This window comes from Mytilus californianus, unplaced genomic scaffold, assembly GCF_021869535.1.
Source record: "Mytilus californianus isolate M0D057914Y unplaced genomic scaffold, xbMytCali1.0.p SCAF_20, whole genome shotgun sequence".
Taxonomy (NCBI): Eukaryota; Metazoa; Mollusca; class Bivalvia; order Mytilida; family Mytilidae; genus Mytilus; species Mytilus californianus.
Window position 1 is genome coordinate 2,914,725 of NW_026262669.1, and position 26,058 is coordinate 2,940,782.

Sequence of the window (26,058 nt, forward strand, 5' to 3'; positions counted from 1 at the left end):
CGTAGAAGAAAACATCTGACCTGGGTTTTTTTCAGAAAACAATCAATCTTTAATTATTAAAATCAAACAGGATTCAAACTAATATCATCGGTGATGACTCACTACAAAACTTGCCTCAAATATATTGAAAGTGCATACTTACAATGGTACAAATACTATTTCTAATGATATAAATATTTTCGAAATATACATATATTGTATATATGAATATTTCCTTTAGAGTTAAAATGCAATTTAAATATTTTGCCTTCTTACTTAACCCGCATATCAGTTGTGTTTTGATCTGATTGCGGTAGAATTTGGTTTTAGTTTAAACATATTATATTGTTCAAAATGATATATGGATCAGACTTTGGTGTAACAACCAGTAGCTTTAAGATATATGTAATAGTAATACAAGCAACTAACAATTTTGTAGTGAGCCTCCGTTTGTATTCGAGAACTAAATAAATCTATAGGTTGGTATATTTCACTTTGGCAATTATTAATTAAAAGCAGAAACTTATGATACAAAAACTTATCATTGGTCACTAATGAACCATGAAAATGGGGACAAGGTCAGATGGAACCTGCCAGATCTAGACAGACATCTATCCCTTACAATCATTCCATACACCACACATAGTTGACCTACTGCTTATATAAGAGAAATGAACCTATTCATGAATGAAACTTTCACCTTGATCACTGATCCATGAAATGAGGTTGAGGTCAAGTGAACCCTGTCTGACTGCCATGGAGACGTAGCAAGTAACCCATATACCAAATAAAGTTATCCTAATATTATTCATTATACCGGTAAGTGAGAAATTCGCATGACCAAAAAACTAAAAATAAACATTTGAGCAGTCACTGAACCATGAAAATGAGGACCAGGATTTGGGACATATGACAGACGGAAACTTTGTAACATAAGGTATCTGCTAACAAGCTCTTCTTATTTATATTACGAATCCAGGTCTTCTACGGTTCTACCCTCTAAAATATAATAGTTGGCCCTACCACCGTCGGATTGTAATGCCTTTGTATTGCATACTGTGACACTGCGAGACGAAATGTAAGTCATAAAAACATGCAACATTTTTCAAAAAGAAAACAGTAAAATGCACAAATTATTGCATTCATTTATTATAATATTTTTAAAAGTAACTGACCAAATTAGAGATTTATTTATGCTATTACAGGAAAAGCTCTTCCAAATTCTGATTGCAGAATGCAAGTTCTTATCATTGAGATACTCAACCAATCTCAACATTCAAATGTTTTTAAAAACTTCTGTCACATACATGTAATTCCTGATTTAAGTTTTCAGACTTTTCAGAGTCTTCTTATATTTATCATGTCTTATTATTTTATCTGTCATTCAGGTTTTGTATATCTGTTCTTTAGGTTCAACCATGGTTATAAAATTTCCCAACAAATAGAGGCTAAGTTGTCATCCTTCACTTCAGAAATGTTGGTCAATTTGAAGGCACGCTATTTACTTATGTCCATTTGCTACAAACATTTTGAACTTCCTACTCAAGTGCGCAATATTGGCAACACAATATGCTGAGCCTCATTGAACTGTAGTTGAATCTTTTAATCATCAATCCTGCAATCATATGAAATTTCAGTAAAAATCAAAATAAATATAATAGCAATTCATTTACAGTTCATGTTGTTAATTTCAAGTTCAATGAATCACTTTGGTTGAATGAAATGTAAATGATTGAAGTTTAAATAAAATGCTCCACTGGGTGCAGCTTGATACGACCGCAGAGGTCGAACCCTGAACAGTTGGGGCAAGTATGGACACAACATTCAAGCTTGATACAGCACTGAATTTGGATTGTGATTAAATATTTGACACAGCATAGGTTTCTGACACAGAATGAATGTGGTCTAAGAACTTGAATTTTTTTTAATTTACCTATTCAAACTATATAATTATTATTTGCTTTTATATATAAATCAGAAATAACCAATTTCAAATTTAAAATCCCCCCCTCAAATTTTTTGAACCCCCTTATGATTCATCACCCCCAAACTCAATCCCAGCCTTCCCTTTGTGGTATGGTACCTTGCAGTAAAATTTCAGAGAGATCCATACACTTACACACAAGATATTGTCCTGAAACTAGAAAAATGCTTGTTTTTTGCCCCTTTTTGGCCCCTAATTCCTAAACTTTTGAGGCAATTACCCCCAAAATCAATCCCAGCCTTCCCTTTGTGGTATGGTACCTTGCAGTACAATTTCAGAGAGATCTATACACTTGAACACAAGTTATTGTCTGGAAACTAGAAACATGCTTATTTTTGGCCCTTTTTTGGCCCCTAATTCCTAAACTTTTTGGGCAATTACCCCAAAACTCAATTCCAGCTTTCCCTTTGTGATATGGAACCTTGTAGTACAATTTCATAAAGATCCATACACTTACTCACAAGTTATTGTCATGAAACTAGAAAAATGCTTGTTTTGTGCCGCTTTTTTGGCCCCCAATTCCTAAAATTTTGAGGCAATTACCCCCAATATCAATCCCAGCATTCCCTTTGTGATATGGAACCTTGTGGTACAATGTCAGAGAGATCCATAGATTACACACAAGTTATGTCTGGAAGTTACAAAAATGCTTATTTTTGGCCCCTAATTCCTTATCTGTTGGTACCATAACTCCCAAAATCAATCCCAACCTTCCTTTTGCGGTATTGAACCTTATGGTAAGATTTCATAGAGATTCATTCATTTAAACTAAAGTTAGAGTGCGAAAACCATTGTGTCTTCGGACGACGACGCCGCCAACGTCATACCAATATACGACCGCTTTTTGCGGTCGTATAAAAATGAACACTAAGGAAACGACCATTAATTTTAGTACATGTACTAGTATGTGAACAAGCGGACCAATATATAAATTTATGTGCAAGTCCAAGGTGGAACATTGTTTTTTTTTTTTTTTTTTGCTTTATACCAGTGATTTTGCAATCACTTGTCATTTTTCCCTTTATCAAAAGTATTTCACTAAATATAGTAAAAGTTTAAAAAATAAACTTGACACAGTCTATATGTTAATTTGGTAGAAAAATTCAAATGATGAAATCAAATAGTTATACTCTGAAATGTTTAAATATGCCAAATATTCAAAGTGAATGAACCATTACTAAAAATGTCAGTAGAAATATAAGAAATGCCATTAATGCTAAATACAACTGCATACCAAATTAGAGGGTGGTAATGGGGTACCAGTCCATCATTAAGATTAAGGGTAAGAATTCTTGCCAAAGGGCGTTAACGGTAATTTTGGTCTATGACGATAAAATGTACACTTTCTTTTTAACCGTAAAGAAATCGACTGATTTTGACGAATCATGTTAACTTTTTCTCCAAAATTAACAGTGATGATAACTTTTTGAGGTCTCTGATGAATCACAATAACTTTCGGATATTATGACAAATCACGGTAAAATTTTAACCAATTTGACGCTTATGGTAGCCTTAAATGACCGTTTGACGCCTGACAATACAGGGCATTCCTACCCTCAAATAAAACTAACTTATCATAAGTGGTTCTTTGTTAACTGATCTACACGAAATCACACACTTTAAAATGTAAACTAGTTGCTAAAATGATAAAATCATTAGACCATGACCAAGGGTCGAAGTAAGGGGATAGGGCCAAATAACCTCCATAGATATAAGATGCATCAAATTGAATGCTTATACAACTTTATATATCAAATACTATTTATTTACCATTAGTAGTTCCACTTAAACTGACCTAATTAAAAAATTTTAAACACCAATATGTTTTTGAGTAGAGAAAAGAAATGCATGATTTTTTTACAAGTAAAAAGACTCTTGATGTTGTTGACAATACATGTGTAGGTGATCTCTGCATAATTCTTGTTTAGCATTGTCAATATTTTACCCAAGTAGCTCCAGCAGAAAATGTACATGTAGGTCATATTGACCTAGTTCTTGTTGTGACATATATATATGTATATCTATATCATAAGATGAATTAACCACTTGCTCAAAACAGAACCAGCAAAAATCATTTTGTAAATCAGCATTTGCATACTGACGGGAAAATCTATGATAATGAGCTGTCCCGTTGTGGATGGGTATGACAAAAACATCTTGTAGCTGAAGTAATTCTCATCTATAATTTCTTAAATCACAAAATCGTTTAAAAAAAATATTTGACCGAAAAAAATGGGCCCACTAGTGGAGATGGGTTGAAGTAAACATTCTATCACTCAAATTTACTGGTATACATAAAAAATATCTAAACTCAAATAATTTGTACCTGTGCAATTCAATAGTCTTCTGTAAACAGTTCTTTCAAATATCAAAGGTATGTGTCTTAACAAATCACGACTGCAATTCAGCAAATCCCTGAAGAAAAAGTTCAAATTTGTTAAGTCTGATAAAAATATATATACGTGTACATGAATATGAATGAAGGAATGAATTTATTTATACAATTCAAATTCCTTTGTAGCTCTTACTAAAGACTTACTTCAGACCAATCTAATAAGTTGCGAATAACATTAACTAAGAAAATTATTCCTACAAGAACAAGTTATGCAGAATATGTTTTAACCCCTGAAAGCTAGCTATATATAGAGTTTCAAGGGCTCTGGGTTAAAACATTTTAGTAGATCAAAAATTATAAATAAGGTAATGGGCCTAAGGCAGACCAAAAATATGTATGTGTTTAAAGTACTAAAAATACTGACCCTATATTTTATGATTAAAAATGCCTAACGTACACTGGAAAGTTTTTCTTGTCATTTTTTAATAGCACTGATAAAAACAACATATTCCTTATATTAAGCCAATAAGGAGCAGTAATATCATCAAAATAGTTCCGTAATTGTTGAAGGCCTATTTGAGGAAAAAATAGTTGTTCCTTTGATAACCTTACCTATACATAAACATTTCTGTAAGTTTTTAACGAGCCCTATTTATATTGCGTCAAATTATTTCCCCCTGTTTAAACTAGTCGAAAACTTTAAAAAAAAAAATCATTTTGTACCTATCTTACCTAATAATTTTCAGTTGTAAGTCTATTTTTTTTAGGTCTAAATGCATCATTATGTACATGATGTATGAAACTTAAACATTTGTTTAAGAATCACATGTGAACCTTCCTTTGGAAGGGCAATAGGAGGGTCGTAATGGGGGTACCTTCATGACGAATAATGGTAAAAATTCTTGACAAATGACGTTAACGGTAATTTTTGGTGCATGACGATAAAATGTACACTTTCTTTTAGACGATAAAAAAATCAACTGATTTCCAAAAATAACAGTAACGATAATTATTTGAGACCTCTGACGAATCACGATAAGGATATTTTGACGAATCACGGTAAAATTCAAATGACCGTTTGACGTCTGACGGTAAAGGGCATTCCTACCCTCCAATAGTACATTTTTCAGGGCCAGGGGTCTCCTTCAGTTTAGAACAAACTCATATTTTTGGCCTTATCACCATTTTTTCTAAACATTATTTATAAAATATGAGAAAAAAAAAGTTTACTTCTTTTCAATCTATAATTATCTAATAGAAAAAAATCTGCCGAAAAACAAAATATGAGTCTGATAATGAGCCCCCCTTTTATATTCATGTTGAACCTAAACCATTTTCAATATCATGATATTTTACAGTAAAATATATAATGGGGGAGGAGAATGGTGTATGACCAAAATTATCTTTTGAATATATAATAATATGTAAATAGTGTACCTTGTGTTTAGAACCTAGAAAAAGGCCCTGCTCATCTGGATTGACACTGCTCTGCCTGGCTTTGATCCTTCCTTTGTGAGACGGTTGTGTACAACCAACATTCCTTCTCTTAATCTCATGCATATTCCTAGGGTTTGTTGGTGTTTTGGACAAACAAAGTATGAATGTTCATGTAAGTGGGAAAAGATCCCAATATTGTAAAAAGTCAATTTTCCCTCCGACTTGATTTTTGTCTAATTTTGAATATTTAATCCTAGGGAAGTGGTTCAACAATTCTATTACATTGTCCAATAACCGTGTTGTCTTTTCATCCATAGAATACTGTAAATTCCCTCATTCATCGTCAGATAAGATTGAAAAACTACAGTTCAATATTGTCTGCCACATGCATGACATCAGTATTGTTTACATCAAAAGAGTTCTGCTAGGGGAAGTAACTCTGTAAATTGTGTTCTTTCATGAACAAAGCAACAGAATCTTTGGAATGGAATTTTGACCAGTAGACAAAAAAAACCACCAGACGAAGTCTTAAACCTGAAATTTCTATTTGCTTAGTATTTATATTTGCAATCATTGTGATTGTACGGGTCTGGTAATAAAAAATATTTTGAATTTAAATTGCCTGAATTTACATAGGTTAATAGTAAAACATATAGAACTTCGAAGTGCTAATACATAATACTGCAATTGATTTTCTAAAATTTGATTATACAATTCTATTTGGATTAACTAAAGGTAACATATTTTGTATATGAGATGAATATTTGAAATATGTCATGTTTTGATTTTTTTAGAATTTGCCTGATTCTTAGACAGACTGGCACTTAAGATAAGATTATTTTTAATTTCAAAAAATATTGTATTTGTATGTAAATCGTACTAATAAAGGTGTCTTGTAAAAGAATTGGGAAATAATGAGCACTCAGGAAATCCCATCATAAAAAAATAAACATTTGACAAGAATGATGTTTTGGTGAATCATGAGTTCTCGTTGCTTCAATGAAAATTGCATTGAAAAGCAAACTTTCATGATCTACCGTGTTTGTATTGGTTCCCTACATGTGTTAGCAACCACAATTTCCGTTCAAAAAATGCATTGTTGGCTGATCTGCATGTTTTACAAATGAATTGTCCATTAGATTGAAGAATTATGTCTGCATTGAAAACGGTTCTTCAGGAATACTGTGAAACTGTTTAGTTGCGTAGTGGTATTAACTTTATGTGGATTCTAACCAACTCGATCTTCTGGGTAATTTCAAATGTCTATCTTTATCTTAAATATATTCCATCAAAACTTAAGATGTTTCAATCATGTAAACTACCAATCGTCATGTGAAATTGAAAAATCGTATTATAAAGAATGATCATACATTATCTCGAAACATACATTTTTTTTGTACGAGGCTTAGAAACGGATAAAAAGCGAGGCTGTTCCGGGCATTTCTACCAATTATGAGCCGAGCACAAACAAAATGTATATGTCAAGACAATGTATGGTTATTTTTATATACTGCAACTCCTATAACTATTCTAAATGAAATATTAAGGGTAAAAACCTCATTTTTACTATAGAGTTGAAGACGTAAACTTTACTTTATGAATAAAACTTTACGGAAACTGACTGTCAACGTCACAAACAAAGCGGTAGACGGTCACTGACTGTGTATCACATATAAATATACGGTCAATGTAAAATTCACTGTGCAAATAGCACAGCTGCAGTATATAAAGAAATAATCAACAATGCTTTGCAATATGAAAATGTAAGCATACGCTAGAAATTTATTGCTTATGGAAACTATAAGGCATATTTCGTTAAAAGCAAAGAAAAAGGTAAAACATGCTACATAGACAAACAAATGATCAATATGCAGAAGTTTCTTATTGACAACATATTTGTGTTAAATGGAGGTAGATTTTTTTTTCTTCAACAAATTGTCGGCATTCTTGTGGAGTTCCTTCAGACACTAGTCTAAAACAAGAAGATAAAAGAAGCCATATCATTTAATTTCACAATCAGATAAAGTAATGATGGCTTCCCATTAACAATTTTAACTTATCTTGTTGGGTTATTTTAATTTATCCTCCAGATTTAGAAATTAAAGAAACACCAGACACGGCTTCCTCGGCCTTATTTGTAGACTAATTTCTTGAATTTGACAAAACGGTCATCTTAGTACCATAATCTGTAACAGACAAGACAAGTTGTTTTTTTTTTTTTTATTTTGAAATGACCAATTTCATCCACCTGAGTAGCAATATACCAACTTCACATGCCTATTGGATTATACATTTTTCTACTAATTCGTGATTCAACAGCTTGCAGCTACATGTTTGCTACTCAGACTCTATGAAACGTCATCAGTATCGGAGCAGAAAGTTGATGAACCCGGATTATCAGAAAGAACGTCTCGTCATTTTTTTCAATTAAAACAGAGTTATAATACAGGAAAAATACATCTGCTGTTGGAATATCAGGCACCGATGGTATCATCAGCACAGTAGTCAGTTCTTCGGTACTGGCTTGAATTTAAACAAATCTTTCTAAAACTGTCCGTTTCTTTTGATGTAAAAATATAAAGAAACTAAGGTTTCAACTCCCTCAGGCAATTCGGCTATTTGTAGGTTATTTTTGGTCAAACAGGTCTTCACTCTTTTGGTTCTTACACATCCTCGGCTTTCAAATATTCATTTGAGCGCTCCTGTTGAAGGTTAATCCAGAAAAGCGCTCGGAAAATTTTTAAAGTTGTAAAATGAATATAAATCGAAATTTCAAAATTAGAACTGGCCAAAACGGAAAGTGAAATCGTACCGCGTGACCTGAAAACTTTGCATACAACACCTCTGTGTCGTCCTTCCTCTGTGTATAATTGTTGCTTTACATGTGTTTTACAATGAATGTTATCACAATTTTAAATATCTATGTTTATATATGGTAGTAGTAGAATAGCTGCATCTTATATGTGTTATGTATATGTCTCCTGTTGTTGGACATATTATGAATAAGTTTTGGAGAATATTGAACAGTGTTGTTATGTCAAATGCGCTTACATTAGCAACATATATGGTTTACTATCTGTCGTTCATGTCAGCGTGACATAAAATTTAGTTGCAATTTTCTTTGAAACTTCTTGAAGTAAACACCTAATATTTGGCAAACGGTCATAACAGTTTTATACAAATAATTAACAAAGAAGCCTTGTTTAAAGCACTGAGGAAAATAGACAAATGACAAAAAGGTCAATACAATAAAAATCAAATCAATTTTATGTAAACTTTGCTTGTTTGAAACAGAGATATCAGGTACTCCTGAAAATAAGATAATAAAAAAATTGTCTAAAATCACAAATCAGGTAAAAAAATTATTGTTCTTCGTGTTTAGATTTTATTCTTTCATAAGCTAATGCTGTCGTAGACTGATCATCAAATCGGTAAAAAAAATGTTCTAGATTGATGTATTATGACAACTAACTAACCGCAGACTGTTATTGATATATATTGTTTTAAAACACTATAGTACAGTACACTACATTCTACTAATTACGCTCCTCGGCTCTTCGAGGATGTAACTATAGCATTCATTTCCCGATGTACAACGAAGCATCTCATTTAAAAGAGGTCAAAATCCTTGACTTATGGGTATGACGTAGCTATACCTAGCTATAAATACTGCGGCTATTACCTGTGCCAATCATATTATTTTTCGAGCAGCGAGGTATCTTACACGTTATAATCTGAGACGACGTCCAGAATTTTAAGATTTTGTAAAACTAAGAACGTTTGTTCCAGTACAAAATGTTTTATAAGCATTAGTTATCATGAGAACTTTATATTGAAGTTTGTTAAATACAACGTATTTTATCGTTGTTCTATTTTCTAAACCTTGTTCTAAAAATACACGTGTACTGTGGTGTGTAACACACAGGTGCTTATCACGTAATCAATGGTGGACCGAACGTGTTCTCTTTTTAATAATTTTGACATTTTTTCGTCTAAATAATTTGATACATTATCGTAAATATTTTAACATGAATGAATCTCTATACGGAAGTATATGAGTAGAATATCTTTCTTGATTTTCAAGGTAAGTGCAAAATGTACGAAGGTGTACTCGTATATTCTTGCTTTAATGTACCCACGTAGTGACGTACAATTTTTAAAAAATATAGCAAATATATTTGAGATTTTATTATCACAAATGTTGTGATTAAAATACATTTCTTATTCCAATATAAGAAACTGTAATGTAGTGCATTGGAATATGCTAGACTACATGTCGATATACACCTGTATGTGTGTTACTATAAATAGACAAAGTTAGTGATAATACGGAAGGCATTATGTGCCACTTCCAATCTAAGGTATCTGAAAACCTTTGCTAAAGATATGTTATATCAAATAATGATCAAATAGCTAATTTTTAAAAGCTTATTGGTCTAAAGCAATTAATGAGCCTAGAGACTTGTATAAGTCCTTGGTGTGTCATAAATGTGACAACAGTTTCAAATGAACTTACAATATTGTTGAAACTATTAAGAATATGTGTATCTGTAATATACAAAGCCATTTCAGGCTTCAAAATAAGCTTTTAGTGAGAAGTAAACTGTGTTACAGTTGAAACATTTACAGAAATAATATTATGTGATTGATATTTAATATCTGAATATTGAGAGGCCAGTGGAATATCACGGCAAACGACCAGAAATAGGTCGAAGGGGGAACATTAGCAAGTCCCTTGTAGAGCATTTTACATGCCACTAAAAAAAAACAATTGATTAGGTAGAAACATACTGTAGAAAATAATAGTAAAACAATTATTATTGTTTGAAGAAATCTGCAACAATGCAGTTTTAAAATGCAAACTTTTGTTGCATAATTCTGTACATGAAGTTACTGTCATGTCCTTACTATGATTAAGATGAACAAACAATATCCTGGAAGATTTTATATCTTTATCTTGGCAAAAAATAAAGCAGAGGAGCATTGCTCATTGTTAACTTTAGTTCTTTGCCTTTAAAAAAGAAAAAGTACAATATGATAATAATGTTGTAAATTGTGAGAAGTATGTTGCCTACATATCAAAAAATACTAGTTGATATCAAATATTAAAAAAGAAAGATCAAAGGATCTTCTGAAAAATTTATATGTCTGACATGCATTGGTCGGATGTAAATTCCCTTTTTCATGGATATTTTTTATGATGTTGACATAACATGCATAGTGTTACCAACCATGCAAGGGCTGTATAGTCAGTCAAGGTCGTTAAACACTTCCTTATATATGCATAGTGTGGAAGGAAATAAAAATAATTTCCATTGGATGGTTTTATCTTTGCCTTGAAATTCATCAATGTAGATTTCAGATTATGAATAAAATTATTTGACACTTGTAAAATGATACATTCATGTACATTTATTACCATGTCTTTATAAAAGATATCCTCACATAATTGAAATAAGACAATAGAGTGTTTAGTCTTATATCTTGGTCATTGTTATAACATTAATTATGAATATAACAAACAAAGCCTTAGAACATGTAGAATAGATAAACAGTTACTCTTTTCTGAAGAAATAGTTCAAAGTTATTGTTCTCATTAATCAGAACACAATTGTAGATGCTGATCTTGCTGTCTACAAGGTATCAGTAATAGTAAACAACTTTTTACCCTAAAATATAGTTTGAGATACAGCTATAAAAATATTTAGATTCTGCCAAGAAAGGAAGATTCTTTTCAAAAGTCCCTATTTTGACTTGCAGAAAATATTGTATAAATGTGCTTATTTTGATAAGACAAATTGTGCTTTACAATCTCAGTAATGATACTAGATATGATAAGCTATAATATATTAATTAGATTGCAAATGGTAGCACCAATGAATGTTAAAGAACTATACAAATGAAAACAGGAAGATTTTTCTCTCAACATGCAAATTTTGCTTTGATGTTGGACATGAAATATCTGACTTATTTTCCTTTTAAAAAAGGAATATTATAATGTACATTGGTTATGTGCATCACTAATCTTTATGTGAATAAGTGTTGCCTTGTTATAGGCTAAGTCATATCTCTGTAAACAATTGAATACAAGTGTTTAGGGGACTAATCCCCTGCACATTTTTCATGTCAGATAGCAAATACTGAAAAAAGTAGTATTACATGAATTTATGTAGAATTTATAAAGTTTCTATAATGATAATCAAATGATTATATTGCATCTATGCATCTGTATTATTGAAATCCATGATGGAAATTGAAATAGAAAATGGTGATCTTTCTAGACTCCATGAACTTGAAATAGAATTGCTATATTGATGCTTTTGTATCATCAGTTAATAAGAATTGACATATTCATAGTATGAAATATATATATATATATATATATACATATATATATAAGTGCCTATAAATAGCAGCACATGACATACAAATCTATGGGAGTGTGGATTAATCAGTACAGAGATTAATTCAATTACACAAATACAATTATAGATTGCCTAACAATGTAATTTTAACACACTATTTAGTATGTAAATATAAGAATGTTTAAAATATTTACAAAATGATGAAAATAAACGCAATATTTCGCTAGACTAACTAACTTTATCAAGCGTGCATCTATCCAGGTGAAATCGGATGTAGATGATAAGAAACTTTTGCAGCTCAATGTATATGTTGCACTTGAATTTAGCTGCCTTGAAAATAATACATAATTTGGATGAAGTTCAAGATTTTTACAAAATTGGTAGTTGAAGTTAGCAACGTCCATTGGCCAATATTACAGGATAAAAAGGACGATGCTGTGTACTAAATTATTCTTTATCTTTCCTGTATCTTTTCTCATCTTTTTCGTTAAGACCATCAGGTTCTAAAGTGTGGAGTTTGTGGATCAAAAAATGTTCTCTTATCCTTCTCGCCGAAAAATGACACGCATGACGTACAGCCAAACGTAGCGTATTTAGAGAATTTGAACGTTTAAAGTCGCACAAAGAGTTTACCTTCCTGGAAATGTATCGGATCGCACCAACAATCTAGAAAGACAGCTTGATATTTACAAAGTTCCATGAAACACATTGTCGAAAAAGTTTACAGAACAAGTCCTAACGTAACCAACGATCAATTGATGGAACTTTTCTTAAACGGTTTACTTCCTCATTAACCCGAGTAAAAATACTTATACTTTAACCTCCATGTTGCATTACTTGATATGTTTAACACGATCGGATATATAAATAAATTTATTTAAAGATTACTTACGCCCAGTGGCAAACATTACATGCACGAAATTTTTACCAACTGCAATGTAAAATCTATCCGATGATTAGATATCGGTAAACTATTCCATTCCTTACTCTAGTTTAAGAAATCTACTGATGCCATTTTTTAATAGGTAACATCTATGTTAGGAAACTGTACCTATAAAACATTTAAAACGTTTAAACCCGCTGCAATTGTGTTGCAATTGTGTGCCCCTGTCCTAAGTCAGGAATCTGATGTTCAGTAGTTGTCGTTTGTTGATGTGGTTCATAAGTGTTTCTTGTTTCTCGTTTTTTATATAGATTAGACCGTTGGTTTTCCCGTTTGAATGGTTTTACCTTAGTAAGTTTTGGAGCCCTTTATAGCTTGTTGTTCGGTGTGGGCCAAGGTTCCAGGTTGAAGACCGTACATTGACCTATAATGGTTTACTTTAAAATTTGTGACTTAGATGGAGAGTTGTCTCATTGGCACTCATATCACATCTTATTATATCTATAAAATTGTAGAAAAACTAATAACTATGGAATTGGTTTTCGCAATTAACAATTACGATTTTTTAAATCATTCGCTTTCTGTGTCTGCGTAACTTTTGTTGCCATAATGTTGAAAAAATGAGATATTTCATATTTTCGTTATTTTGATCGTTTTTATATGTGTCGCAGGTTTCCATCTGTTAACATCAAGTGTGGAGTGCATCGATACGTTTGCAATCTTTATTAGATTTCGAATTTTCCAATTTGTCCATTTGGCTATGCATATTTGGTTATTGCTAAATAGAATTTCCTTTATAATAATAACAATCATAATGACTTTATTTACAGAGGGTGACTCAATTAGCATTCACCAATTAACCTTGAGGCCCTCACAAAAAACATACAGAACAAAAATTACAGTTTTTGAACATATTACTATACCTTCATGCTAGATGATTGTTTGAAGAAAAAGAAAAAGAAAATAAATAATACATTATACACAAACATTAAAAAGACATGAGGCCTGCCATTAAAAAAGGAGGATCATAGTTCTGTTTAGTAGAATTAATTTATGTGTCAAGTGTACTTTCGTGAATGTTGTTTTGAAATTATAATATTAATGGGTATATCTTTTTACAGTTATAAAAAAAGACGATTTTTGCAAAAATGGCAGTTACCTTGAACCAAACAATGCTCAATTGATGTTATCTAGATTCGTTGTAAATAATGTTACGAGTGGACTTACAATAGAATTCAAATTTTTTTTTATACCAAGATTTCTTAAAATACGCCAAACCAATTTCCAGTCAATCCTTATAGCAAACTCAGTTTTTTTTTTGTGTCTTGGGTATTTTATTTTGATTAAGAACACGAAGAAGGTGTTGACTATCTTTCGGTTTTAAATTTTAAGAGTTATTATAATACCTGAAGTTGTGTACAGATCTTAGTTGTCTAATCTAGTTAACAAATTGACCTGCTGACTCGGTAAGCTGTTTATACCTCTTAATATATCTATATAGATAAGACGATGTGGTATAGGTGCCAATGAGACAACTCTCCATCCAAGTCACAATGTATAAAAGTACATAGTATATCTATGTACATTTTAGTTATTTTTATATTGCACTTCTGTAAATAAAGACAGTGCAATTTCCCATAGGAAATCTGTTTACGGCTTAAACTGTGCCACTTTTACAATGCAGTTTGAAGTTTCGTAACAAAAATATATCCTAGAATGTAACATTTAGATGCACTATTTTTTCAAAGGTCAAAATATAGGGCTGTGCGGAAAAATATGAAACTAAAGTCATAGTTTATAACAAAACAATTTACAAAAACTATAATTATGTCTATCTTATGTCAAATTTGCCTGAGGAAGTTGGAACATTAGTTTCTTTAAAATTTTCTTATATGAGAACGTAGAAAAGTTGTACACTTTTTTAACATTAACAATGAAATTTCAACACCCCACTCTCATAATGGCGGAGAACCTAATATGTTAAGGGTTTTTATTTTGAAAATGTCAAGTATAATGTATAAACTCATCAAAAATGAAAGTATCAGTTTAAAAATGGTATGCATTTGAAGCGTTTTTCTTAAGTGACCTTCATCAAGAACACTTAAAGCAAAACTTTGGAAAACTCAGTATGAAAAGTACTGAGGAAAATAGATTTTTGACAAAAATGGCCCTAAAATAGTAGTCAGTGATTGTTCTGCGTTTCTAAATTTTACCTTTCATAAGCTAACGCTGTCGTGGGTTGACATACAATCCTAAACGTTTACTTCGAGATTGATATATGATGACAATGTATTATAAATATGATTAACTCTTACTAACCTTAGACATTAAATGAGAATGTTTTTGTACACTGTAGTACAGAACGTATCGTTATCACGAATATGTATCATGGCAACGCACAGTTTGCTGATGTAGTCAAAAACAAAAAACAGAAACAGTAAAAACTAATGTATCTACTATTAGATATGTTCTTGCTTTTTTTTGACAGTTTGATTATTTCTCCTGAGTATTTTGCTTCAAATTTTCTATGATAGCCGAAACATAATATGTCAACGTGTTCTTATTCTAAATGTATAGTGCAATGAATAAAGATACCGCACTTAGCTTATAATCACAAGAATTCTAAACCATCTACAGATTTAACGTGGATATAGTATAAACAATCTAGGTGGCTTATCTATTTCCTATTATATCAATTGCACCATTCGTAATAATTTATGACTTGTTAAAGTAATGCATAAATAACGGATGGGGGACATATAGAGTAGAATATTGACTGATATACTTATATCTCAACTTCTGTAAAATTATAAAGCGCTCTAGTCCAACATTGTGTTTAATAAAAACGAAATTTCAGAGATCAGATCAATACCAAACGATGGACAATCAAGTGCCATGCATCACTTTAGGAATGCCGAATTCTTGTTCATTTAATTGTAGAGCACTCGTTGTAATTTGATCGGACAAATATTTTGCATTAGCATAAAATCAGTTTTTAGGGTCATTTTTGTTTTATTATGTATGGAATTGGTAAATGGCAGAATTGGCATTTTATAATTAATTCCTTAGTAATTCATATATCCTTTACAGTATACAACACTGGTTTATTGTATAATATTTGCTTTTTAGTCAAGACGATGTATTTTCTGCGCTTTAATTTCTTCATTCTTCTAAATAAGATCCCATATAAAAATCTAAACGATATGCTATTTCTGTATCAATTTGTTGGTTTACAGTTATATACTTTATAATAACAAAAACAGTTCTTCTTTCTTTAAACAAATATAACATGATGCAGGAGTGAAAAATGGCAGGTTTGAACTTATCTCCGTTTAAAATAGATTACATCAGCATAACAATTTTTTTTATTATTTGACCTATTATAGTCATCTGTAACTTTGGCGATAGTTGCATGCTCTGTATCGGACTGTGTCTACAAACAAATACCCTGCTTAATTAACATATGTCTGAACTAAACACTTTTTAACCACAATTTAAAAACTCTCCTTTTTCATAATATATCAAACCACTAGTTTTTGAATGCAATGTATTACGTGCCTACGATAAAAGTAGTATAAAAGGACATTTAATTCCGTTATTGCTTCACATATTCTACATATCAAGTACAACCATGTCAATGTTGACTATACTTTTAGTATCACTTGTCGGATCCATTTCGGCGTATGGCAAAGTAGGTCCATTGTTAGGAGGACTTGGTAGTAGTGGAGTTGTCAATGGTGGAGCACTTATTGGAGGCGGTGGGGTTATTGGTGGGTCTGTCGGAATTGTAAGTGGTAGTGGACTTCTGATAAACAATGGTGGATTAGGTGCATTAGGTGGATTGAGTGGATTAGGTGGAGTGATCGGAGGATTAAATACAGGTATTTTTAAATTGATCATTTATATTATGAACTAAGACTTGGCAAGAACTCGTTCACCAAAAGCTACACAAAGAGAATATATAACAATAATTTTCATTTTGTTTTATTGATCTGTGTTCTTACATTGTATATATATTTTTTTTCAAAACACATCATCTTTAATGAAATTTTAACCAAAAAAAACCCGATGCATTTCTAATAAATGTGTACACTATGCGAAAACAGACGTCCCGGTGAAAACAAAATTACAATCAAACGCACTGATCACACGCAATTCAACTAGTGCTCATTTAAATTACTAGGAAGGCATAACACCTGATGAACTGTTAGTCCCTTTTTTGCATCATCAGGTCATCGTCATTTTCCCTTTTCATGAAATAAGGATTTTATAAAAAAATATGGTTCAAACTCCATCGAACAAAATAAAGTTTGACAGGGGTCATACTTGGCCGCATTATTATGATCAATGTTTTAGGAGAACAACTGTTTTAAGTTGACTAAAAGCATGTAAGAAAGTTTAATTCTAAAGTGTTGATTTTTACATCTTAAAAAGGCCAATACATAAAAAAAATTGTTATAACAAGCATTATTGGAAAAGGTATTTTTTTTGTCGACGCATGCACTTCATACTTCCTGTTCAAGAAATAAATGTAAATGTTCCCCTGTTCATTGAATTTTCGTTGAAAATCAAATTGAGTGCTATTATTTACGTCATGAAAAAATGGAAGTACGTGAATTTTCAACAAAAGTCTTATTTTCTATATAGATATTATATTAGCTATAAATATTTCCGTTTTCCATTTAAACTGTATACCTACAACAAAATTATTTTCATTTACCGGTGTATATTATTGAATTTGGCGGCTTTTTGTTCAAGGTTGTTGTTGTTTTTTTGAAATTGTTTAACATCTCACAGCGGTATTCTACTGTTGCATTTATTTATTCACCCCTTTTTTTATCGATTTTGTATTTACATTGTATCATAGATTTAATATATTCGTTCAGTGTAGGTTCACTTGTGTTAATATCTATTTTGATTGAGCTAAGCCATTTCAATTGATATTTTATAGTGTGTCCCTCTATGTTGTGATGTTACACTTTTGTTTCAGATAAGGGTGAAGGTTTGTACCTTATAAAACGTTTAAACCCGCTGCATTTGTTTGCACCTGTCCTAAGCCAGGTATCTGATGTTCAGCAGTTGCCGTTTGTTGATGTGGTTCATAAGTGTTCTTGTTTTTTATAAAGATTAGACCGTTGGTTTTCCCGTTTGAATGCTTTTACACTAGTCATTTTTGGGGACTTTTATAGCTTGCTGTTCGGTGTGAGTCAAGGCTCCGTGCTAAAGACCGTATTTTGACGTATCATGGTTTACTTTTACAAATTGTTACTTGGATGGAGAGTTGTCTCATTGGCACTCATACCACATCTTCTTATAATTCTAAATCAAAAAAATAGCCTAAAATAAGATCCATTTTTAGCAAGAAATAGGGGCTAATGTAGGGCCTCATAGAACTTACTCCTTTAGCTATCTGTCTAAATCCCTTTTGGTAAAGGAACACCTAACATTGCAATATAAATCCCTAAAATCGCTTTAAGACGAACACAATTTCATCGAGTGTTATTTCATCAACCAAGTATACGATGTAATTAACATAATACACAACACATATTGTTATTGATTTATTTACAGTACTTATCTCTCATCTTGTCATTAATTTGTGTTCTTACATAATATGTCTCTTTTTTACTATAATATACCAACATTATAATGAGTATGTGCCTAATACGAAGACGAACGTTCCAGTTGAAGGTAAATTCACAAACAAGCCATAGACACTCGATATTCATCAAGTGCATATTTAATTTACCAGTTAGTGTCAGAACCTGGAGGACTGTTAGTCCCCGCGATATAATCCGCTCAAGTTATATTCTCCGTTGATAACATAAGAACATATTTAGAATCTACGGGTCAGACTCCATTAAACAAAATTGGCCATAGACACATTTGTCTATCTGTTACAGTCCTTTTCTGGTCATAGCACTATTAACATTTGATTGTATTGCAACATAGGGGAATGCCGAAAATTGCTTCGAACAAAATCAACGTGTATTTCATCAACCAATTATATGATGTAATATGCATGACAGCAACATATCTTGTATTTGATTTATTTTACAGGACTTGTTGGTAGAGGTCAACCATGGTGCACATGTAGTTTAAAATGTGCTCCAGGACAGATAAAACTCAACAAAAAATGTAACTTGGCACCTCTCCTTCCTGTTAGTTTGGATACTTGTTGTTCTGTATTGCCATGGTGGGTAACCAACCAAAATTACGGTGCTTCACTTGGAGGCGCTGGTATTATTGGTGGTGGAGGTGTTGTCGGTGGTGTGAGTGGTATTTTAGGAGGTGCTAGGGGACTTCTTGGTCCTATTGGTAGTATTGGAGGTCCAATTGGTGGTGTTGTCACAGGTTCTGTTGGTGTCATTAAAGGAGGTAGTGATGTTGGCAGTGGATATGGACGAATTGGTAAATGAGGATATTACGTATTTGAAATGTAAGTTTGTATTGTCTTATGTATGTTTGATGACATTTATTATTTCTCCTGTCTATTACCGGTGTACGTACATCGTCAATCAGATATTCTAAGAGCAACACATTTTGCTGGGCATATGTTAGCCTTAACACTAAGACGTTCGAGGAATACAATTGTTTTACAAATGCCGAGCAACCCTTGTTTATTTTCTTTGCAAAAAATAGTAGTTTGTATGAAATTCCCAATCCAGGATATATTTTTCTATGAAACCTCATGTAAAAGTACACCGTTTGATGGGTAACTTTAAACTGGATAGTACGTACACAGTCAGCTACACATTTAATTAGAGAGACCTTGAACAATATATTTGTTTTTGTTTACAGTCAAGGGGTTAACCACGTGTGTTCTTCCTTGAATCTATTAGATGATTACTATGTGAGCATTAGGCGATATATGTGCTTTTAAATCAAATTCGTTGTAGAATATACACTATATATTATAACGTCTGAATTTTGACATATAATACACAATCAGATTGAAAAGATAGGGCCTACCTATATTGCGTTATTTGAACTTGTTTTGTTTTCAAATGTTTTAGTAACATATGCAAAACAAAACAAAAACTATACACACGTAAATTGTCATCGGCAAACTACAATCAGTAAACACAACTTAGGGTTTAAACTGAAAAAAAAACATCAACTACAGTGCCGAAAAAACAAATTATTGTGTCACACATACAAGTGAACCTTAACTAAAGCATGCATGCCTTCCTTAGTTTACATTATAAATGTCGATACCTGGGATTTTTTTACTAACATTTTAATTGGTGTATTTTCTCATTGTAGGTAACAAGAACACGAAGAAAACCTGTAATGAAATGCTTGTTTAATAATTGTAAGAAAAAAAAGTGTTAAATCATTCCATTCTACGTCTAGATATACACGTACTGAAACAATATTAAAATATTAAAATCAAACTAATGTAGGAATCATTTTGTAAATAGGAGATATTTATCATGATTATGGTCGTTTAAATTTTACTAGCATATTTCATTATTCAAAATGCATTGCTAGCCACTGTGATATAAAAAAGACATTACAACGACATATGTTTTGAAAACAAAACAAAAAAAATGTGAAGTTTCAATTCCGTCAGACGCATTGAATGTTTTACATGTTGCTTTCATATTTAAAAGCGCTAAGTCGATACCTCTGCTGGTGGCTTTTCAGTCCCCGAGGGTATCATCCGCGCAGGAGTCAGCTTTTTAGTACTGCCATGATTGATAAAAAACTTTTTTTAAATTATCTGTCTATAAATGTTTATAAATGTTTAAATATAAAAAAAAAACTAAGGTTTCAACACCCCAGGCAAAGTTGAACTTATATGGATTTGGCAAATTTTAGGTCCTTTTTTGTCATTTGGCTCGTCAACTGTTTCGGTTCTTATACATCATTGGCTTTCACATAGTCAGCTTTGAGCGTTTCTCATTAAGCTATTATTATTATTATTATTAGAATTTATAACATGTTGTTTTCAGTTTTTTCCAAAAGACATCTTATTTTGAAACATACACACTTTGGTTTATTTGATTTGAACTATTTTATTATTTTTTCCTGCCAGTAAACTGTTTCATATCTTTACAAATTACTTCGTTTGTGTTCCCAATATGAATAACAGAACACAACATTCTTATTCATTGTCACTGTTCTCTTATTCTGTCTTTTTCTTTGTTTGTAATACCATCTGGTTTGGTAAGGTATCTTTATGACCCTAAATATACATAACGCAACACTTTGTATGAACTGATTTGTGTATAACTTGTTTGTGTTTTCCACGATTTTAACCACTATTGGCTTCATCATGGCACTAGTTTGTATAGGTGGAGGAAAACAGCGTACTGACAAAGAACCATTGACTTTCATCGGGAAAGCAAGCAATCGATGTAGACCGGCTAATACTGACTATTAATTTGTTAGACCAGTAGGTCACATAATGTTTCTTTGAATGAAATGTACCTTCATTTTATGTTTCAGCTACAGCTTCTTAAGATATGAACTATGATTATCATGACATGTATTGAATTAATGTATATTCTTTTTATACTGAATTTAAGTTAAAATATCAATATATTTATTTTTACACTTTTGTTTTCAACTAGCATATAAGTTTTCAAGTTCATCTGACTTCGTTACAGTACTTGCAACCTTAGGCGTTACTGTTTTAGCGATCAATCAGCGGTCATCGATCAGTCACCGATCAGTCAAGTTCGCGTCAAACTCACGTCACCAATCCGTCGGACTTATAGTAAAAGTATTTGACTGATCGGACGGATAGGACCGATCGACCTTTCTGACGGATTGAACTCTACTACGTCACATGATAAACTAATACAAATTACGAAATCTTAGTTTCGTTTCATTTAATTAAAATGGCGACATGGAAAATACGAAACATTCAAGTACAAATGATCAACATCTTTTTTTATTAATTTTTTAGCACAGTTTTAAGAATTGAAAAAGGAAAGAAATATGCATATAAAACTAAATTTAAATATTACTATTAAAGAATGGCCATTTTCGTTTTAATTTAGGTTATATTTTTTCAAACCCGGACATTTCTAAAACGGTGTTGATCGCGATTTTCAGTGATTTTATTATTTTCCGAAAATGCTCTTGAAAATAACATGAAATGATCATTTATTGAAAATTCCGATGTATTATTTTTAATTATTTTAAAGTATTTTATCCTTATAATCTTAAAATTCTTTAAACAAACTTATCTCGAGGCCATTAAAATAACAAATCACAAATAAAAATAAAAATGCTGCAAATTCTGTTAAAAATAAAAAGTATTGGTAATTTTAAACAACGAGAACAACATAATAGTATATTTTTTCTGATAGTCTTTTAACATAATAAAAAATAATCAATCCTAAGCTATAAAAAGTACAAAAATCCAATGACGGTCAATAATTTCTATTCAAATAAAGGAATTATTGCATTCTATTTTAACAAAAACAAAAGTAACAAAACAAGAGAAATTGGTAATTTTAAACAATGCAAACAACATTTAAGGATATTTTCTATGATCTTCTTTTACTTTTATGAAAAACAAACAATACTAAACTATGAAAAGTACAAACATCTAATGACAGTTACCAGAGACATATAATACAATTTTTTTATATGTCTCTGCAGTTACTAATTTCCATTCAAATAAAGAAATTATTGCATTCTTGTTCAACAAAAACAAAAGTTTATGCATATTGATCCTTCAATTATTCACATTTTATTAAAAAACACTTATATAAAGGCATTTATAATGACTGATAGCAATTGACGTTGCATTATTTCTGATATAAAAGTTGAAATATTTGTATTTTTAAGCAATGCGAACATTACATTTAGAATCTTTTCCCTTAAATTCAACATATTTTATGAAATACAACAAATCCTGAACCATAAAAAGTACAAAAAGCCATAGGCGTTCAATAATTTCCTTGAAAAAAAGAGAAATTATTGAATTCTTTATTCAAAAAAAAAAAGTTTATGCATATTTATCCTTGAATTATTCATATCTTATATAAAAGTACTTATTTGAATGCATTACTTATGACTGATTGCAATTGACGTTGAATTATTTCTGATATAAAAGAAGAAATATTTGCATTTTTAAGCAACACGAACACAAATTTAGTATCTTTTCCCTGAAATTCAGCATATTTTATGAAAAAAAACCAATCCTGATGTACAAAAAGAACCAAAATCAAATGACGGTTCATAATTTCTATCAAAATAAAGAAATTATTGCATTCTTATCTAACAAAAACAAAAGTTTATGCATATTCATCCTTCAATGATTCACATTTTATACAAAATTACTTATCTAAAGGCATTTATAATGACTGATTCCAATTGAAGTTGCATTATTTCTGATATTAAAGAAGAAATATTTGCATATTTAAGCAATGCGAACAAAAATTTAGTATCTTTTCCCTGAAATTCAGCACATTTTATGAAACATAACCAATCCTGATGTACAAAATCTACGGAAATCAAATGACGGTTCATTATTTTTATCAGTATAAAGAAATTATTGCATTCGAATTCAACACAAAACAAAAGTTTAAGTATTATTCTCCTTACATTATCAAAATTCTTACAAAAAAATCTTATTGGAGGACTTTGAAATAACAAGTTACAAATAACCTTGCATTATTTTTTAACAAAAGAAAAAAAATTGGTAATTTTAATCAATGCGAACAACATTTTAGTATATTTTCTCAGATATTATTTTGATTTTATAAAAAACAGCCAATCCTAAACCATAAAATGTACAAAAAGCCGTAGGCAGTCAGTAATTTAAATTGAAAAAGAGGAATTTTGAATTTTTATCAAACAAAAACAAAAGTTTATGTATATTTATCAGTAAATTATTCATATCTTATACAAAAGTACTTATCTAAATGCATTAATTATGACTGATTGCAATTGATGTTGAATTATTTCTGATACAAAAGAAGACATATTTACATTTTCAAGCAACAGGAACAAAAATTTAGTATCTTTTCCCTGAAATTCAGAATATTTTATGAAAAACAACCAATCCTGATGTACAAAAAGAACCAAAATCAAATGATGGTTCAAAATTTCTATCAAAATTAAGAAATTATTGCATTCTTATCTAACAAAAACAAAAGTTTATGCATATTTATCCTTCAATTATTCATATCTTATATAAAAGTACTTATCTGAATGCATTATTTATGACTGATTGCAATTGACTTTGAATTATTTCTGATATAAAAGAAGAAATATTTGCATATTTAAGCAATATGAACAAAAATTTAGTATCTTTTCCCTGAAATTCAGCATATTTTGTGAAAAAAAAACAATCCTGATGTACAAAAAGAACCAAAATCAAATGACGGTTCATAATTTCTATCAAAATAAAGAAATTATTGCATTCTTATCTAACAAAAACAAAAGTTTATGCATATTTATCCTTCAATGATTCACATTTTATACAAAATTACTTATCTAAAGGCATTTATAATGACTGATTGCAATTGACGTTGCATTTTTTCTGATATAAAAGAAAAAATATTTGCATTTTTAAGCAAAGCGAACAAAAATTTAGTATCTATTCCTTGAAACTCAGCATATTTTATGAAAAACAACCAATCATGATGTACAAAAAGTACCTAAATCAAATGACGGTTCATAATTTCTGTCAAAATAAAGAAATTATTTCATTCGTATTCAACACAAAACAAAAGTTTAAGTATTATTCTCCTTACATTATCAAAATTCTCACATAAAAACAAAATCTTATTGGAGGACTCTAGAATAACTAGTTACAAATAACATTGCATATTTTTTTATCAAGAGAAGAAAAGAAAAATTGGTAATTTTAATCAATGCAAACAACATTTAAGTATATTTTCTCAGATATTATTTTGATTTTATAAAAAACAACCAATCCTGAACCATAAAAAGTACAAAAAAACCATAGGCGTTCCAATAATTTCCATTAAAAAAGAGAAATTATTGAATTCTTATTTAATAAAATCAATAGTGTATGTATATTTATCCTTAAATTATTCATATCTTATACAAAAGTACTTATCTGAATGCATTACTTATGACTGATTGTAATTGACGTTGAATTACTTCTGAAATAAAAGAAGAAATATTTGCATTTTTAAGCAACACGAACACAAATTTAGTATCTTTTCCCTGAAATTAAGCATATTTTATGAAGAAAAAAAAACCAATCCTGATGTACAAAAAGAACCAAAATCAAATGACAGTTCATAATTTCTTTCAAAATAAAGAAATTATTGCATTCTTATCTAACAAAAACAAAAGTTTATGCATATTTATCCTTCAATTATTCACATCTTATATAAAAGTACTTATCTGAATGCATTACTTATGACTGATTGCAATTGACGTTGAATTATTTCTGATACAAAAGAAGACATATTTACATTTTCAAGCAAAAGGAACAAAAATTTAGTATCTTTTCCCTGAAATTCAGAATATTTTATGAAAAACAAACAATTTTGATGTACAAAAAGAACCAAAATCAAATGATGGTTCATAATTTCTATCAAAATTACGAAATTATTGCTTTCTTATCTAACAAAAACAAAAGTTTTTGCATATTTATCCTTCAATTATTCATATCTTATATAAAAGTACTTATCTGAATGCATTATTTATGACTGATTGCAATTGACGTTGAATTATTTCTGATATAAAAGAAGAAATATTTGCATATTTAAGCAATATGAACAAAAATTTAGTATCTTTTCCCTGAAATTCAGCATATTTTATGAAAAAAAAACAATCCTGATGTACAAAAAGAACCAAAATCAAATGACTGTTCATAATTTCTATCAAAATAAAGAAATATTGCATTCTTATCTAACAAAAACAAAAGTTTATGCATATTTATCCTTCAATGATTCACATTTTATACAAAATTACTTATCTAAAGGCATTTATAATGACTGATTGCAATTGACTTTGCATTTTTTCTGATATAAAAGAAGAAATAATTTCATTTTTAAGCAAAGCGAACAAAAATTTAGTATCTATTCCTTGAAACTCAGCATATTTTATGAAAAACAACCAATCATGATGTACA

At 30.5% G+C, this 26,058-nt stretch overlaps 1 protein-coding gene and 1 long non-coding RNA gene across 14 annotated transcripts in view; one reads left to right on the forward strand and one right to left on the reverse strand.

The window, feature by feature from the left end:
- The window catches only part of LOC127731700 (uncharacterized), a 220,832-nt gene extending 200,550 nt beyond the window's left edge, over window positions 1-20,282 (forward strand). For all 13 annotated transcript variants that reach the window (XR_007995694.1, XM_052240500.1, XM_052240488.1 and 10 more), the window contains one exon: window positions 20,250-20,282. The gene's annotated coding sequence lies outside the window, so the exon portion shown is untranslated. The remainder of the gene's footprint in view (window positions 1-20,249) is intronic.
- Window positions 1,109-6,241, reverse strand: LOC127731707 (uncharacterized). The gene is made up of 3 exons (XR_007995701.1): window positions 5,736-6,241; window positions 4,290-4,378; window positions 1,109-1,594 (listed from the first exon to the last, which is right to left on the reverse strand). It is a non-coding gene; the product is annotated as an uncharacterized LOC127731707 (long non-coding RNA).
- Window positions 20,283-26,058: the final 5,776 nt, after the last annotated feature.